The sequence below is a fragment of the Dipteris shenzhenensis genome, chromosome 10 (genome assembly GCF_047967505.1).
Source record: "Dipteris shenzhenensis isolate YYH24624 ecotype China chromosome 10, Dip_SZ_1.0, whole genome shotgun sequence".
NCBI classification, from domain to species: Eukaryota; Viridiplantae; Streptophyta; class Polypodiopsida; order Gleicheniales; family Dipteridaceae; genus Dipteris; species Dipteris shenzhenensis.
The window spans coordinates 44,232,581-44,248,811 of record NC_141605.1 but is presented as its reverse complement, the minus strand read 5'-3'; the positions used below and the strand labels follow the sequence as shown (position 1 = coordinate 44,248,811).

General features: G+C 41.7%; 1 pseudogene; it reads right to left on the bottom strand.

Moving 5' to 3' along the window:
• Positions 1-13,676: 13,676 nt before the first annotated feature.
• Positions 13,677-14,969, bottom strand: LOC147897877 (uncharacterized; annotated as a pseudogene).
• Between the last annotated feature and the right edge of the window lie 1,262 nt (positions 14,970-16,231).

Genomic DNA, 16,231 nt, shown 5'->3' with positions numbered 1-16,231 from the left:
GCCAGCCCCCCCCTCAGCCCCTCCCACCCCTTCATCCCTCCCACCCAACCCCCTCCCCGCCACCGAGCCCCCCCCCTCTCAGCCCCTCCTACCCCCTTCCGCCCCACCCACCCCCCTCCCCGCCCCCGAGCTGGCGGCCGCGGCCGCCAGCCGCCCCTCCCACCCCTCTCACCCCTCCCACCCAACCCCCTCCCCGCCCCCGAGCTGGCGGCTGTGGCTGTCAGCCCCCCCCTCTCAACCCCTCCCACCCCCCCACACCCACCGCGGTCACCAGCCCCCCCCTCAGCCCCTCCCACCCCTTCATCCCTACCACCCAACCCCCTCCCCGCCACTGAGCCCCCCCCCCTCTCAGCCCCTCCTACCCCCTTCCTCCCCACCCACCCCCCTCCCCGCCCCCGAGCTGGCGGCCGCGGCCGCCAGCCGCCCCTCCTACCCAACCCCCTCCCCGCCCCCGAGCTGGAGGCCATGGCCGCCAGCGCCCCCTCCCACCCCCTTCCCTCCCACCCACCTCCCTCTCCGCTGCCAGCCGCCCCCCCTCTCAACCCTCGATCCCCTTCCCCCCCACCCAACCCTCTCCCCCCCCCCGCCAATGCCGCCAACCCCCCCTTCAGCCCCCCCTTCCCCCTCCCCCCTTCCTCCCTCTATGGGAGACACAGTCCCTCCCTTCCCCCCCCCTCCCTCCTCCTTTCCTTCCTCTACTCAGCCCCACCCTCTGCCTCCCTTCCTCCTCCCTTCCTCCTCCCTTCCCTCCAGTCCCTCCATCCTCTTCTTCTCCTCCCCTAAACCTTTCTCTCTCTAGTTCCTCTCTCTTCAAATTTTAAAAAAGAAACTAGAAAAATTAATCAAAAAACTTTGCAAGTACCTGGAAAAAGTTTGTAAGTTTGCTCTTTCTTGCTTTCTTGCTCTTCCTTCCTTGCTCTCTTGATTGTCCTTGCTTTCTTGCTTTCTTGCTTCAGTGAATGAAATGAGGGGAGAATGAATGAAGAAGGAAGACTATATATAAGAAAAATTAGGTTTTCCTCCTCCTCTCCTATTGGCTTTCCATTCCTCCCCTCTTTCCTATTGGCTTTTCATTTATCCCCTCTCCCATTGGCTCCCATTACTCCCCCTCTCTCATCCATTAGCCCTCCCCCCATCCATCCATTTCTTCTTCCTCCCCATGGCCACCACTCCCATCCCACATTTCCACCACGTCCCATACTCCTCCCATTTCCCAAAATTCCATATTTCCCCATCTCACCCTCCTCTTTTTCATCCCCTATTAACTCCCTCACTCATTTCACTCCCTTATTATCCTACTCCCCTATTACCTTCCCCTCTCCCATTCCATTCTTCCCTCCCCACTCTCACTTCCAGTTCCCGTTACTCACTTGCCATTTGAAAACTATTAATATATTATTACACTATTTTTTATACTTATTATCATACACCCTTATTACTTCCCTATCCTATTCCACTCCTCCCTCCTCAGTCCCACTTCCACTTCCCATTACTCACTTGCTATACACATTTGCAAACTATTAATATATTATTATATGATTTTTTATACTATTTGTAAACTTACATATGGGCAAAATCACAGGTGTCAAAGCGATCCTATTGTGGTCATACAACAACTGTGCTTTTATTCAAGGGCATATTTATCCTCATCAACAAGCTTATTTACTCAAGGTATGAAGTGCATAATTTGTGCAGTAGGTGTTTACTTTGTGTCAAAATTGTTTGCCACACACACACACATACACATACCGAGCATTTTCTAATATTATCGCATCTACATTTCTCCGATGGGAACAAAATTTTGTACACGCCTCAACCTAGGTCTTATTGACTTGCATACAAAGTGGTGCACCCATCTCATAAGTACTTGTTCGGATAACACACCTCCAAACGGATTTTATAATGATTGTGCATAACACTAGCAACAAAATGGTGTATCATGTGAGACCGACTATGCAAAGCATATCCAATGGACACAAGACTTCACACGTTCCTCAACCTAGGCATTATTGACTTGTGTGCAAAGTGGCATCCCCATCCGATAAGTACTTGTTTGAAAAATACACCTACGATCGTGTTTTTTGACGATTGTGCATGACACTAAGGCAACAACGGTATTTTATGCTCGATCGACCATGCAAAGCATATCCGATGGGCACAATACTTTGCACACAAATCTACTTACATGCAAAGTGGCACGCCCATCCCATAAGTGCTTGATCGCATAACATACCTAGCAGCATGTTTTTGGACGGATGTGCATGACACTAGAGCAAAAATAGTATTTAATGCTCGATCGACCACGCAAAGGATATCCGATGGGCACACAACTTTTCGTACGCCTCAACCTAAGTGGTATTGAAATGTTCTCAACGAGGCACACCCATCCGATAAGTACTTGGTCAGATAACACACCTAATGGCGTGTTTTTTTATGGATGTGCATATCATTAGGGAAAAAATGGTGTATAATGCGTGATCGACCATGCAAAATCATATCTGATGGTGACAATACTTTGCACGCACCTCAACGTAGTTGAAAAAAACTTGTGTGCAAAGTGGATCCCCCATCTGATAAGTACTTATTTGAATAACACACCTATGGCCATGTTTTTATATGGTTGTGCATGACACTAAGGCAGAAACGGTGTGTTATGCTTGATCGACAATGCAAAGCATATCTGATGAACACAATACTTTCGACACACCTAGGTGTAATTGACTTACATGCAAAGTGGCATGCCCATCGCATAAGTGCTTGATCAGATAACACACCTAGCAGCATGTTTTTTACAGATGTGCATGGCACTAAGGCAAAAATGGTATTTAATGCTCGATCGACCATGCAAAGCATATCCGATGGGCACGATACTTTGCACACACCTTCAACTAGGTGGAATTGACTTACATGCAAAGTGTCATTCCCATCGCATAAGTGCTTGATCAGATAACACACCTAGCAGCGTGTTTTTTTACGAATGTGCATGGCACTAAGGCAAAAATGGTATTTAATGCTCGATCGACCATGCAAAGCATATCCAATGGGCATAATACTTTTCCTATACCTCAAACTAGGTGGTATTAAAATGTTGTCAAAGAGGCACACCCATCCGATAAGTACTTAGTCAGATAACATACCTAAGGGCATGTTTTTTTGTGGATGTGCATACCACTAGGGAAAAAACTGTGTATAATGCGTGATCGAGCATGCAAATCATATCCGATGGTGACAATACTTTGCACACACCTCAACCTAGTTGAAACGGACTTGCGTGCAAACTGGAGCCCCCATCCGATAAGTACTAGTTTGAATAACACATCTAGGACTGCGTTTTTTGACGAATGTGCATGACACTAAGACAAAAACGGTGTTTTATGCTTGATCGACAATGCAAAGCATATCCGATGGGCACAATACTTTGCACACACCTTCAACTAGGTAGAATCAACTTACATGCAAAGTGGCACGCCCATCCCATAAGTGCTTGATCGGATAACATACCTAGCAGCGTCTTTTTTGACGGATGTGCATGACACTAGAGTAAAAATAGTATTTAATGCTTGATCGACCATGCAAAGGATATCCGATGGGCACAAAACTTTTCGTACGCCTCAACCTAGGTGGTATTGAAATGTTCTCAATGAAGCACACCCATCCGATAAGTACTTGGTCAGATTTCACACCTAATGGCGTGTTTTTTTCCGAATGTGCATATCATTAGGGAAAAAATGGTGTATAATGCATGATCGACCATGCAAATCATATCCGCCGATGGTGACAATACTTTGTACACACCTCAACGTAGTTAAAACAGACTTGCATGCAAAGTGGATCCCCCATCTGATAAGTACTTATTTGAATAACACACCTATGGCCGTGTTTTTATATGGTTGTGCATGACACTAAGGCAGAAACAGTGTGTTATGATTGATTGACAATGTAAAGCATATTCGATTGGCACGATACTTTGCACACACCTTCAACTAGGTGGAATTGACTTACATGCAAAGTGGCATGCCCATCGCATAAGTGCTTGATCAGATAACACACCTAGCAGCGTGTTTTTTTACGGATGTGCATGGCACTAAGCAAAAATGGAATTTAATGCTCGATCGACCATGCAAAGCATATCCGATGGGCACGATACTTTTCACACACCTTCAACTAGGTTGAATTGACTTACATGCAAAGTGGCATTCCCATCGCATAAGTGCTTGATCGGATAACACACCTAGCAGCGTGTTTTTTTACGGATGTGCATGGCACTAAGGCAAAAATGGTATTTAATGCTCGATCGACCATGCAAAGCATATCCGATGGGCATAATACTTTTCCTATACCTCAACCTAGGTGGTATTAAAATGTTGTCAAAGAGGCACACCCATCCGATAAGTACTTGGTCAGATAACATACCTAAGGGCGTGTTTTTTTGCGGATGTGCATACCACTAGGGAAAAAACGGTGTATAATGCGTGATCGACCATGCAAATCATATCCGATGGTGACAATACTTTGCACACACCTCAACCTAGTTGAAAGAGACTTGCGTGCAAACTGGAGCCCCCATCCGATAAGTACTAGTTTGAATAACACATCTAGGACTGCGTTTTTTGACTGAATGTGCATGACACTAAGACAAAAACGGTGTTTTATGCTTGATCGACAATGCAAAGCATATCTGATGGGCACAATACTTTGCACACATCTTCAACTAGGTAGGATCGACTTACATGCAAAGTGGCACGCCCATCCCATAAGTGCTTGATCGGACAACATACCTAGCAGCGTGTTTTTTGACGGATGTGCATGACACTAGAGTAAAAATAGAATTTAATGCTCGATCGACCATGCAAGGGATCTCCGATGGGTACAAAACTTTTTGTACGCCTCAACCTAGGTGGTATTGAAATGTTCTCAATGAGGCACAGCCATCTGATAAGTACTTGGTCAGATAACACACCTAATGGCATGTTTTTTTGTGGATGTGCATATCATTAGGGAAAAAATGGTGTATAATGCATGATCGACCATGCAAATCATATCCGATGGTGACAATACTTTGCACGCACCTCAACGTGGTTAAAACGGACTTGCGTGCAAAGTGGAGTCCCCATCTGATAAGTACTTATTTGAATAACACACCTATGGCCATGGTTTTATATGGTTGTGCATGACACTAAGGCAGAAACGGTGTGTTATGCTTGATCGACAATGCAAAGCATATATGATGGGCACAATACTTTGCACACACCTTCAACTAGGTGTAATTGACTTACATGCAAAGTGGCATTCCCATCGCATAAGTGCTTGATCGGATAACACACCTAGCAGTGTGTTTTTTTACGGATGTGCATGGCACTAAGGCAAAAATGGTATTTAATGCTTGATCGACCATGCAAAGCATATCGGATGGGCATAATACTTTTCCTATACCTCAACCTAGGTGGTATTAAAATTTTGTCAAAGAGGCACACCCATCCGATAAGTATTTGGTCAGATAACATACCTAAGGGCGTGTTTTTTTGCGGATGTGCATACCACTAGGGAAAAAACGGTGTATAATGCGTGATCGAGCATGCAAATCATATCCGATGGTGACAATACTTTGCACACACCTCAACCTAGTTGAAACGGACTTGCATGCAAACTGGAGCCCCCATCCGATAAGTACTAGTTTGAATAACACACCTAGGACCGTGTTTTTTCATGGTTGTGCATGACACCAAGGCAAAAACAGTGTTTTATGCTTGATCGACAATGCAAAGCATATTCTATGGGCACAATACTTTGCACACACCTTCAAATAGGTGGATTCAACTTACATGCAAAGTGGCACGCCCATCCCATAAGTGCTTGATCGGTTAACATACCTAGCAGCGTGTTTTTTGACAGATGTGCATGACACTAGAGCAAAAAAAGTATTTAATGCTCAATCGACCATGCAAAGGATATCCGATGGGCACAAAACATTTCGTATGCCTCAACCTAGGCGGTATTGAAATGTTTTCAATGAGGCACACCCATCCGATAAGTACTTGGTCAGATAACACACCTAATGGCGTGTTTTTTTGTGGATGTGCATATCATTAGGGAAAAAATGGTGTATAATGCGTGATCGACCATGCAAATCATATCCGATGGTGACAATACTTTGCACGCACCTCAACGTAGTTAAAAAGGACTTGTGTGCAAAGTGGAGCCCCCAGCTTAGAAGTACTTATTTGAATAACACACCTATGGCCGTGTTTTTATATGGTTGTGCATGACACTAAGGCAAAAACGGTGTGTTATGCTTGATCGACAATGCAAAGCATATCCGATGGGCACAATACTTTGCACACACCTTCAACTCGGTGCAATTGACTTGCATGCAAAGTGGCACACCCATCGCATAAGTGCTTGGTCAGATAACACACCTAGCAGCGTGTTTTTTTACGGATGTGCATGGAACTAAGGCAAAAATGGAATTGAATGCTCGATCGACCATGCAAAGCATATCCGATGGGCACGATACTTTGCACACACGTTTAACTAGATGGAATTGACTTACATGCAAAGTGGCACGACCATCCCATAAGTGCTTGATTGGATAACATACCTAGCAGCGTGTTTTTTGACGGATGTGCATGACACTAGAGCAAAAATAGTATTTAATGCTCGATCAACCATGCAAAGCATATCCGATGAACATAATACTTTCCACAAACCATCAAATAGGTGGAATTGACTTACATGCAAAGTGGCACGCCCATCGCATAAGTGCTTGATCAGATAACACACGTAGCAGTGTGTTTTTTTACGGATGTGCATGGCACTAAGGCAAAAATGGTATTTAATGCTCGATCGACCATGCAAAGCATATCCGATGGGCACGATACTTTGCACACACCTTCAACTAGGTGGAATTGACTTACATGCAAAGTGGCATTCCCATCGCATAAGTGCTTGATCGGATAACACACCTAACAGCGTGTTTTTTTACGGATGTGCATGGCACTAAGGCAAAAATGGTATTTAATGCTCGATCGACCATGCAAAGCATATCCAATGGGCATAATACTTTTCCTATACCTCAACCTAGGTGGTATTAAAATTTTGTCAAAGAGGCACACCCATCCGATAAGTACTTGGTCAGATAACATACCTAAGGGCGTGTTTGTTTGCAGATGTGCATACCACTAGGGAAAAAACAGTGTGTAATGCGTGATCGAGCATGCAAATCATATCCGATGGTGACAATACTTTGCACACACCTCAACCTGGTTGAAATGGACTTGTGTGCAAACTAGAGCCCCCATCTGATAAGTACTAGTTTGAATAACACATCTAGGACTGCGTTTTTTGACGAATGTGCATGACACTAAGACAGAAACGGTGTTTTATGCTTGATCGACAATGCAAAGCATATCCAATGGGCACAATACTTTGCACACACCTTCAGCTAGGTAGAATCGACATACATGCAAAGTTGCACGCCCATCCCATAAGTGCTTGATTGGATAACATACCTAGCAGCGTGTTTTTTGACAGATGTGCATGACACTAGAGCAAAAATAGTATTTAATGCTCGATCGACCATGCAAAGGATATCCGATAAGTACAAAACTTTCTGTATGCCTCAACCGAGGTGGTATTGAAATGTTCTCAATGAAGCACACCCATCCGATAAGTACTTGGCCAGATAACACACCTAATGGCGTGTTTTTTTGCGGATGTGCATATCATTAGGGAAAAAATGGTGTATAATGCATGATCGACCATGCAAATCATATCCGATGCTGACAATACTTTGCACGTACCTCAACATAGTTAAAACCGACTTGCGTGCATAGTGGAGCCCCCATCTGATAACTACTTATTTGAATAACACACCTATGGCCGTGTTTTTATATGGTTGTGCATGACACTAAGGCAAAAACGGTGTGTTATGCTTGATCGACAATGCAAAGCATATCTGATGGGTGCAATACTTTGCACACACCTTCAACTAGGTGGAATTGACTTACATGCAAAGTGGCACACCCATCGCATAAGTGCTTGATCAGATAACAGACCTAGCAGCGTGTTTTTTTACGGATGTGCATGGCACTAAGGCAAAAATGGTATTTAATGCTCGATCGACCATGCAAAGCATATCCGATGGGCATGATACTTTGTACACACCTTCATCTAGGTGAAATTGACTTACATGCAAAGTGGCACGCCCATCCCATAAGTGCTTGATTGGATAACATACCTAGCAGCGTGTTTTTTGACGGATGTGCATGACACTAGAGCAAAAATAGTATTTAATGCTCGATCGACCATGCAAAGCATATCCGTTGGACACAATACTTTGCACACACCTTCAACTAGGTGGAATTGACTTACATGCAATGTGGCACACCCATCGCATAAGTGCTTGATCAGATAACACACGTAGTAGTGTGTTTTTTTCCGGATGTGCATGGCATTAAGGAAAAATGGTATTTAATGCTCGATCGACCATGCAAAGCATATCCGATGGGCACGATACTTTGCACACACCTTCAACTAGATGGAATTGACTTACATGCAAAGTGGCATTCCCATCGCATAAGTGCTTGATCGGATAACACACCTAGCAGCGTGTTTTTTTACGGATGTGCATGGCACTAAGGCAAAAATGGTATTTAATGCTCGATCGACCATGCAAAGCATATTCGATGGGCATAATACTTTTCCTATAGCGCGTCTATAGTTGCACTTAGGACCGTGTTTTTTCATTGTTGTGCATGACACTAAGGCAAAAACGGTGTTTTATGCTTGATCGACAATGGAAAGCATATCCGATGGGCACAATACTTTGCACACACCCTCAACTAGGTGGAATTGACTTACATGCAAAGTGGCACATGCATCCCATTAGTGCTTGATTGGATAACATACCTAGTAGGCTCATGTTGTTTTACGGATGTGCATGACACTAGAGCAAAAATAGTATTTAATGCTCGATTGACCATGCAAAGGATAACTTGGCATGTCCATCTGATGAGTACTTAATTGGATAACTTATCCCACCAATAAATTAAGTACTAATTAAAAATTATAATAAATGAGTAGATTATTAAAAAGAGACTAATATTTATGTAATTGTTGCTACTGCAGCTTGCTTGCGAAGGACTCTCACAAAGGAGATGGCTATAGATTTTGTTCCAGGGATGGATGTGATTTTATGTAGCAAAAGAGAAGTAGTTGCATTTGCTACAATCCATGATAGTGATCCCAATTCAGTTTGCCACTTTCGAAGACTTGGCGAAGATAAGGTGGCAGTTACTGTATCAAAGATTCTTAGCGCACATGTTGAGCTAAAGTATAAATGTGGAGATATGGAAACACTTGGAGATGTTATGCCCTACAATACATCCAACAAATCATTTATAGCATGGGACAAAGATGAGACTTATGCAACAGACATTATCAAGAATACAAAGTGCACCACCTTGGATTTTACTATAGGGGACATTTTACAAATGAGATCATTTGCAAATAAGACTGTAGCAGAAGGTGAAGTATTGGGATTTGAACAAGTGGAGCAATGGTCATTTGCACAAATGAGGATTCTAAAAGTCACTGATGATGGTATGGTTGATAACATAACATCCTTATGTGATCCCTACTATGAGGTAGGCAAGAATATGAGATGGAGCATACAATTTTTAAACATGAGAAAGAGGCACGTGGTTTTCAATGATAAAGACAACGTATACTACAATATCAAAGGACCTAAAAAGCGTGCCCATGTGCCAGGCTCTATCACTTCAAATGTGGATTATTTCAATATACTCAATTATAGAAGTGACATCTTATCTGGAGTGGATGAGTTCATTGGTTCCGAGAAACAAAATGATTTTAGAAGCGAAGCCTTATCTGGGGTGGATGAATTCTTGCATAGTGAGAAGGGAAAAGGTTTCAATAGCGATGTCTTGTCAAGTGTGGATGAGTTCATGCATATTAACAAACCTAGTGTCAATCAAGCTTGTGGATTTGTGAAAGCCATGCAAGATGTCCCAATGAGTGATGTTCTCTCAGGAGTGGAAGAGTTTCAAGGTTCTCAATACTCTCGTACAATATTGAATTCATTGAATGGTCCTAAGAGTATGTTAAAAATGAGGATGAGATCAACAGAGGATTATTCAGTATTTAACTTTGATTGTGATATGGACAAGGATGCAACGACCAATCATGGATGCTTGGTTACAAACAAATGTGAGGAGAAGAAGTGCATAAATACAGATAACAACATGCACGAGGAATGAAAACAGTCATACATATGCATGAAGAGAAAGCAAATCCAGGCAGATCCACAAAAGCAACCAAAGAGGAAGAGAGTAATGAAGGAGGAGAACATGTTAAATGCATTGGGATATCTATGTTGCAAGCGAAGATGTATGCGCTTCATTGATCTTGCAGACATCAGGGAATGTAGAGGACACGTCTGGCAAAGAAGAGGAAGCGAAAGAAATGAATACCTTCTCACAAGTCTCTCTTGCTTTCTTCAGAATGGTAATAAAAGGCTACATTCAAGACAAAAGGTAAAACCTCTCGTAAATGGAAAAAGGATTTGCAATAAGGCATGTCGCAATATTACTAGATTATCCCATGGTACATATTGGGATTTAGTCACCAAGGCAAAGGGCGGCAACAAATTTAGCATTCACGGTAATAGAGGAAGGTCCAAATCAAGAATCTCAACTGTCAGGGTAGCAGCAATTTTGCAAGACTTAATACATGAAAATGCTTTGCCTCAACCCCATATATCTACCAAACTCCCTAACAGTGACGCGATCAGTGAAATGCACCTTCCAATGGGCTTGACAAAGCTCGAAGTATTTGAGTCTATTGTAGAAAAGCAAAGGCAAAGAGGGGATGCCGTAGCTTCTTCTGATACTTTGTATACTCTTTGGAAGAAGAACTTTGGATATGTTAAAATCCCAAGGAGGCAAAACATGTCAAAGTGCAATGTCTGTGATGATTTAAAGCGAGCGATTGAGAGTGCAACATGTCCAAATCAAAGGGAATTATACAAAAAAAACCAAAAATCTCATCATGACCTTATTTGACATTCCAGACAAAAATATGCATTTTGGAAGGAGCAAGCTATTTCACATCCTGATGACTACATGTGCCTTATTGTAGATGGCATGGATTAGAATACAACAACATTGCCTTGTTTTGTTGCCACTCCACCTAAATTACAAGGAAAGGACTTTCTAAAGACACATCTATGTGCAGTGTTAGTGCATGGAATTAAGTTCTTTGCAGATATATGGATTGATTCCTTGCATCTACATGATAGCAATCAAGTTGTAACATCTATTATGAAGGCAATTCGCAATGTACATGCAGAAAAAGGTCGCCTGCCACCGACTTTGAGAATACAAGCTGATAATTGCTGGCGAGAAAATAAGAATGTACTCATGTTTGCATTCTACTCCATGCTAGTTGCTCATCGAATCTTCAATGAGGTCGAATGTGGATTTTTGTATGTTGGGCATACACATGAGGATATCGATCAGGTTTTTAGCATAGTCTCAAGGGAGCTTAAATGCATGGATGTGGAGACAATAGATGACTTGGTAAGAAGATGTGGCATGCAAGTTGGTGGTCGTAAGGAAAGAACAGTATGTGAGAGGCTCGAAAGAATGTATGATTGGAAGAGCTTCATTCTACCTTTCATACAAACGGGTGGTGATGCATTGACAGGTCATACCAGTCCACACTACTTTCATTTTTTTTTAAAAGATGAAAAACCCGTAATGCAATGGCAACAGTATTCTCATGATACAAAATGGGAACCTAAAGAACCTTACAGTCTCTTAACTTCAATTCCTAGCAAGGAAAGGTATCCAACATGGGCTCCTATACAAGAATTTATTGAGAGGTCTAATTGTGAAATAGAAGGATTAAAAGCATTTATTACATACAAAGAGGAAATGCTCCGGAGATATCCTGATTCGAAGCCTACTTGGAGAGAACACACTACCACTGTAATTAACAAGACACAAAATTTAATAAAGGACCTTGAGAGAATGCGAGGCTCAAAGGATATCAAGGAAGAATGCAATATGTTTTGGCCAAATGTTCATAACGATTTGCGCCCAGCTCCAGTCTTTGAAAATGAATTTGTATCATTACTCCCACATCCATATTGTGGACCGCAGAAGAGAGAGTTTATGCCACAAGTAGATATAGAGCTCGATTGTTTTGTTGTGGTTCGGCCATCGGATGATGAATATGAGAATGTGAAGTTTTGGGTTGCAAAAGTAGTTGATGTGCAAAGAGATGACCAAGGGAGAGCTACAACATTTACAGCGATATGGTATGAGCCAAAGGGCAGGAAGGAGAATATGGATAACAACACATTATATACTAATTGTATAATGAAGGAGTGGGTCCCAAATGATGAAGCGGTCTCTCAAGTTTCGACGAAGACAATCATAGTGTCTTGGCATTCAAGGGCAAAGAAATCAAAGAAGCACATGGGATATGAGGTAGAAGGAAAAATAAAAATACCACAGCAAACTATTTTGCATATACACGAATTTTTAAGGATGCTCGCCATGGAGGAAGTAGAAGGAGACAGCGCAAATGAAGAATGTCCATGATTAAAGCTTTGTATTGAAGTCCATTGAAGGATTTTATTTGGGTACTAGGCAAGGAGCCAATCCAAGACAATTATAATCAGAGTCATCACCTCCTATGTCAAATGAGAGTCAAAATATGCACTGGATGTCACCCAAGGGTCAAGGCTTGCCAAGACAATAGGGAGTTAATGCATATGGCACCTGGCAAGGGACTATCACATTGAGCAATAAGACAATGGGAAGTCAATGCACCCAAGGGGCAAGGCTTGGCAAGATAACTTGTGGGAGTTAATGCAGATGGCACCTATATTTTGCACTGGATGTCACCCAAGGGTTAAGGCTTGGCAAGACAATAGGGAGTTAATGCAGATGGCACCTGGGAAGGGACTATCACATTGAGCAATAAGACAATGGGGAGTCAATGCACCCAAGGGGCAAGGCTTGGCAAGACAAGTGGGAGTCAAATTATGCAGATGGCACCTGGCAAGGGACTGTCGTGACATTGAGCAATAAGATAATGGGGAGTCAAATTATGCAGATGGCACGAATTGAGGCTCTTTAAGAGCAACAATTTAAATTGTAAACATATGTTCAATCTATATCATTTCGGATATAAAGACTCTAGCTAAGAGCAACGTCTCTCAATGTAATCATATAAAGTATAGATTGAAAAAACAATATTTCAAATTCTTGCATGTTGGTGCAAAAGTATAGATTGAAAAAACAATATTTTTATGTGAATATGATAGTGCCACAAAGTGAACTTTTGATTTGGGAAGGAAAAATGTCAAGGAAAAATATTAAAAATAATTAAATTAACAAATAACTTAGATATAGCTAGAATTTCTAATATAGGATTATTTCAAATTCTTGCATGTTGGTGCAAAAGTATAAATTGAAAAAACAATATTTTTATGTGAATATGATAGTGCCACAAAGTGAACTTTTGATTTGGGAAGAATATTTTCAGAAAGTAAAATTTTGATTTGGGAAGGATATTTTCATAAAGTAAAGTTTTCATCTGGGAAGGATTTTTGGGCTTCGTCCAAAAACAACACAAAAAGTCCAAAATTAATGAAACCTAGTGTTGAATATCAACAAACCACGAATAGGATCAGGCTTTGGGTGTGCAATTTCATGTGACCTCCAACAACGAGCTTCGATGCTCCTCTGATCTCTTTGATTGCATACAACTGCAATAGTTCTTCTGTTATTCGTAAGTGCAACAACTGAAGCTTCACCATTAGCAAATATGTCAAAGACAACTTCATGCTCCTCGGTGTAAGCCTCTACTATAACAGTGATTACATGTCTTTTCTTCTTTATTAACATTTTTGCAACCCTTAATTCCTCATCTTAACCTTCATCATCCTCATCATCCTCAACTTCCTCAAAATCAGAAATATTTGGCTTGTTGGGGTGGTTCACATAATGATCAAGGGAACTAAAACTCTTATCCTTGCTAACAAGTGTCAACGCAACATATGAATCATGTGCACCACTAGCAAAAGTGTTAGAGCTTGGAAGATAGTCGATACTCCCTCTCAACATAGTGTACTTTCCAGAGACATCCTCAAGAGCATCTTTCAATGCCACCATTTTTCTGTCTGTCACAAATGACAAGCACATGAATTTCTTTGGATCACTTGTCATCTCAAGCAGTGACTTCAACACCATCTTAAACTTATAAGCATTCCAAATCATCCCATCCACACCATGTGCTGCATCCAACATAGCTACACCTATGGTCATAGGTTCTTTATACACATTGTGAATTAAATCGAAGGCTTCCAATTTTGCCCCAACCACATGCACTTGCCATTTCAAATCCAAGAAATCATCCCGAGGATTGTTTTTTCTTCCCACTACAAAATTAACAATGTCCCTAGCACTGCTAGGCAATGCACTTGCATCAGCATGGGAGAGCTTCTTCCATACCCACTCACTACAAATGGCCACAAACTTGGAATAAACCTTGCTGTGAATGTCGTAATCCTTTACTAGTTGATCCCAAGGCTTCAGTGTAGCTTCAGTCTTCTATGGTATTACACTATTGAAGAGGACTACAAGCTCATCTTGAAGCACCCGGTCTTATTTCATCAACCTGGCCTTTGTGTCCATATCAAGCTTATCCTTGCTGTCCCATTTGTTTCTTAGAAGTAAGATACTTCCTTGCTTGTTGATCTCATCCTGCAATGATCTTATCTCATCTTCCGTTAGACCCATTAAACAACGAAATATTGATGGTGAGGGTTGTCTCCCCTTCTTTCCTAAGCCATCATCTTGCGATGGGAGCTCAAGATTGGCATATCCTTTCATAATGTCAATCCACCCATCAAATATTCCCTTTGAGCTAACCACCATGTGGCTATCCCTTTGTGCAAATTTCTCACCCATATATTGCACAAATCTCTGCAAAGGAAAACTTAGTGTTAAGACAAGCAACATACAAGAAGATTTGACCACACGGCAAAATCTCTACGTCAAATTGAATTCAAATAAGATGAAAGAAGATGGGTATTATATCCAAGAACCATTACCTTCTATGGTTGTCACAATGGACTTTTCTTTGGAAAGCCCCGTTGTGGTTTTGATGGAGACCTGAATGCTATCCATTGGTCTCTTCAGCTCAAGGCAAGGGGCATTCTTCATTACTTGGTATGATTCCATATTCGTCATCTGTGACAGCTCAATGCACTTTTCTGCAGGGCAATCAACAAGAATTCTTGAATTTTTGAATGCATACAGGTGCTTTGTTTCAAGAAACCATGTAGATGTCCCCTTGATGTATAGCTTTATAGCTATGATAGAATGCAATCCTAATATTATCCAATAGTTATATGTTTCGAGGTCCCAACAAAGAGTTCGGTATGCATATAGTAGTGCAGCTTCTAAACACCTCTCAATCTGGATAGGATACTCTGTACTAGATCCAAATGGGAAGTATTATTCATAGATATGTAGTCCACCCTCCATCTTTACTCCTTTCTTTAAATTTTCTAGAGACTCGATCTGCATATTGTCTAGACTTCTCTCTGGATGGAATGAAAATTTAGGGGGCAGAGAATCAAGGGGCTTTGCAAATTCTATAACGTGTTTTTGAAGCACCACTGCCACCAATGCTATCATTTCTTGACTTATCATATGTTTCTTTACCCTTCAAAGAACCTCCACCATCAACTTTTGAAGAACTTCTCTCATCTATCTTTTGCCTCTTTGCTTGCCTACCTTCCTTTCAATGAGAAACAAGTAGCTCACTATTTTTTATAGCTTGAAATGCCAAGGAAATTGTTTCGGGGCACACAAGTTCCTCTACCACATTCCACCCCATCTTCTTCAAAGGATACTCATCCTTATCACTAATACATGTGAAATCAAATGCCGATTGATCAAGTTTATATATTATACTCTTCCCTTTCATCTTCACCACATTGCAAGCCACTCCTTCTTTCCCTGCTATCCATCAAACACATCATCCATGCTGCCTTTATGCTCAAAGGTCATTCCAAAATCCTTGAGTATGAATAAGTTAACACTTGGTGTCATATTCCCACAATTATCATAGACATCCAAATACCATTCATAAACACTATCACCACTAACACCATCAATGACTTGGATGTCCT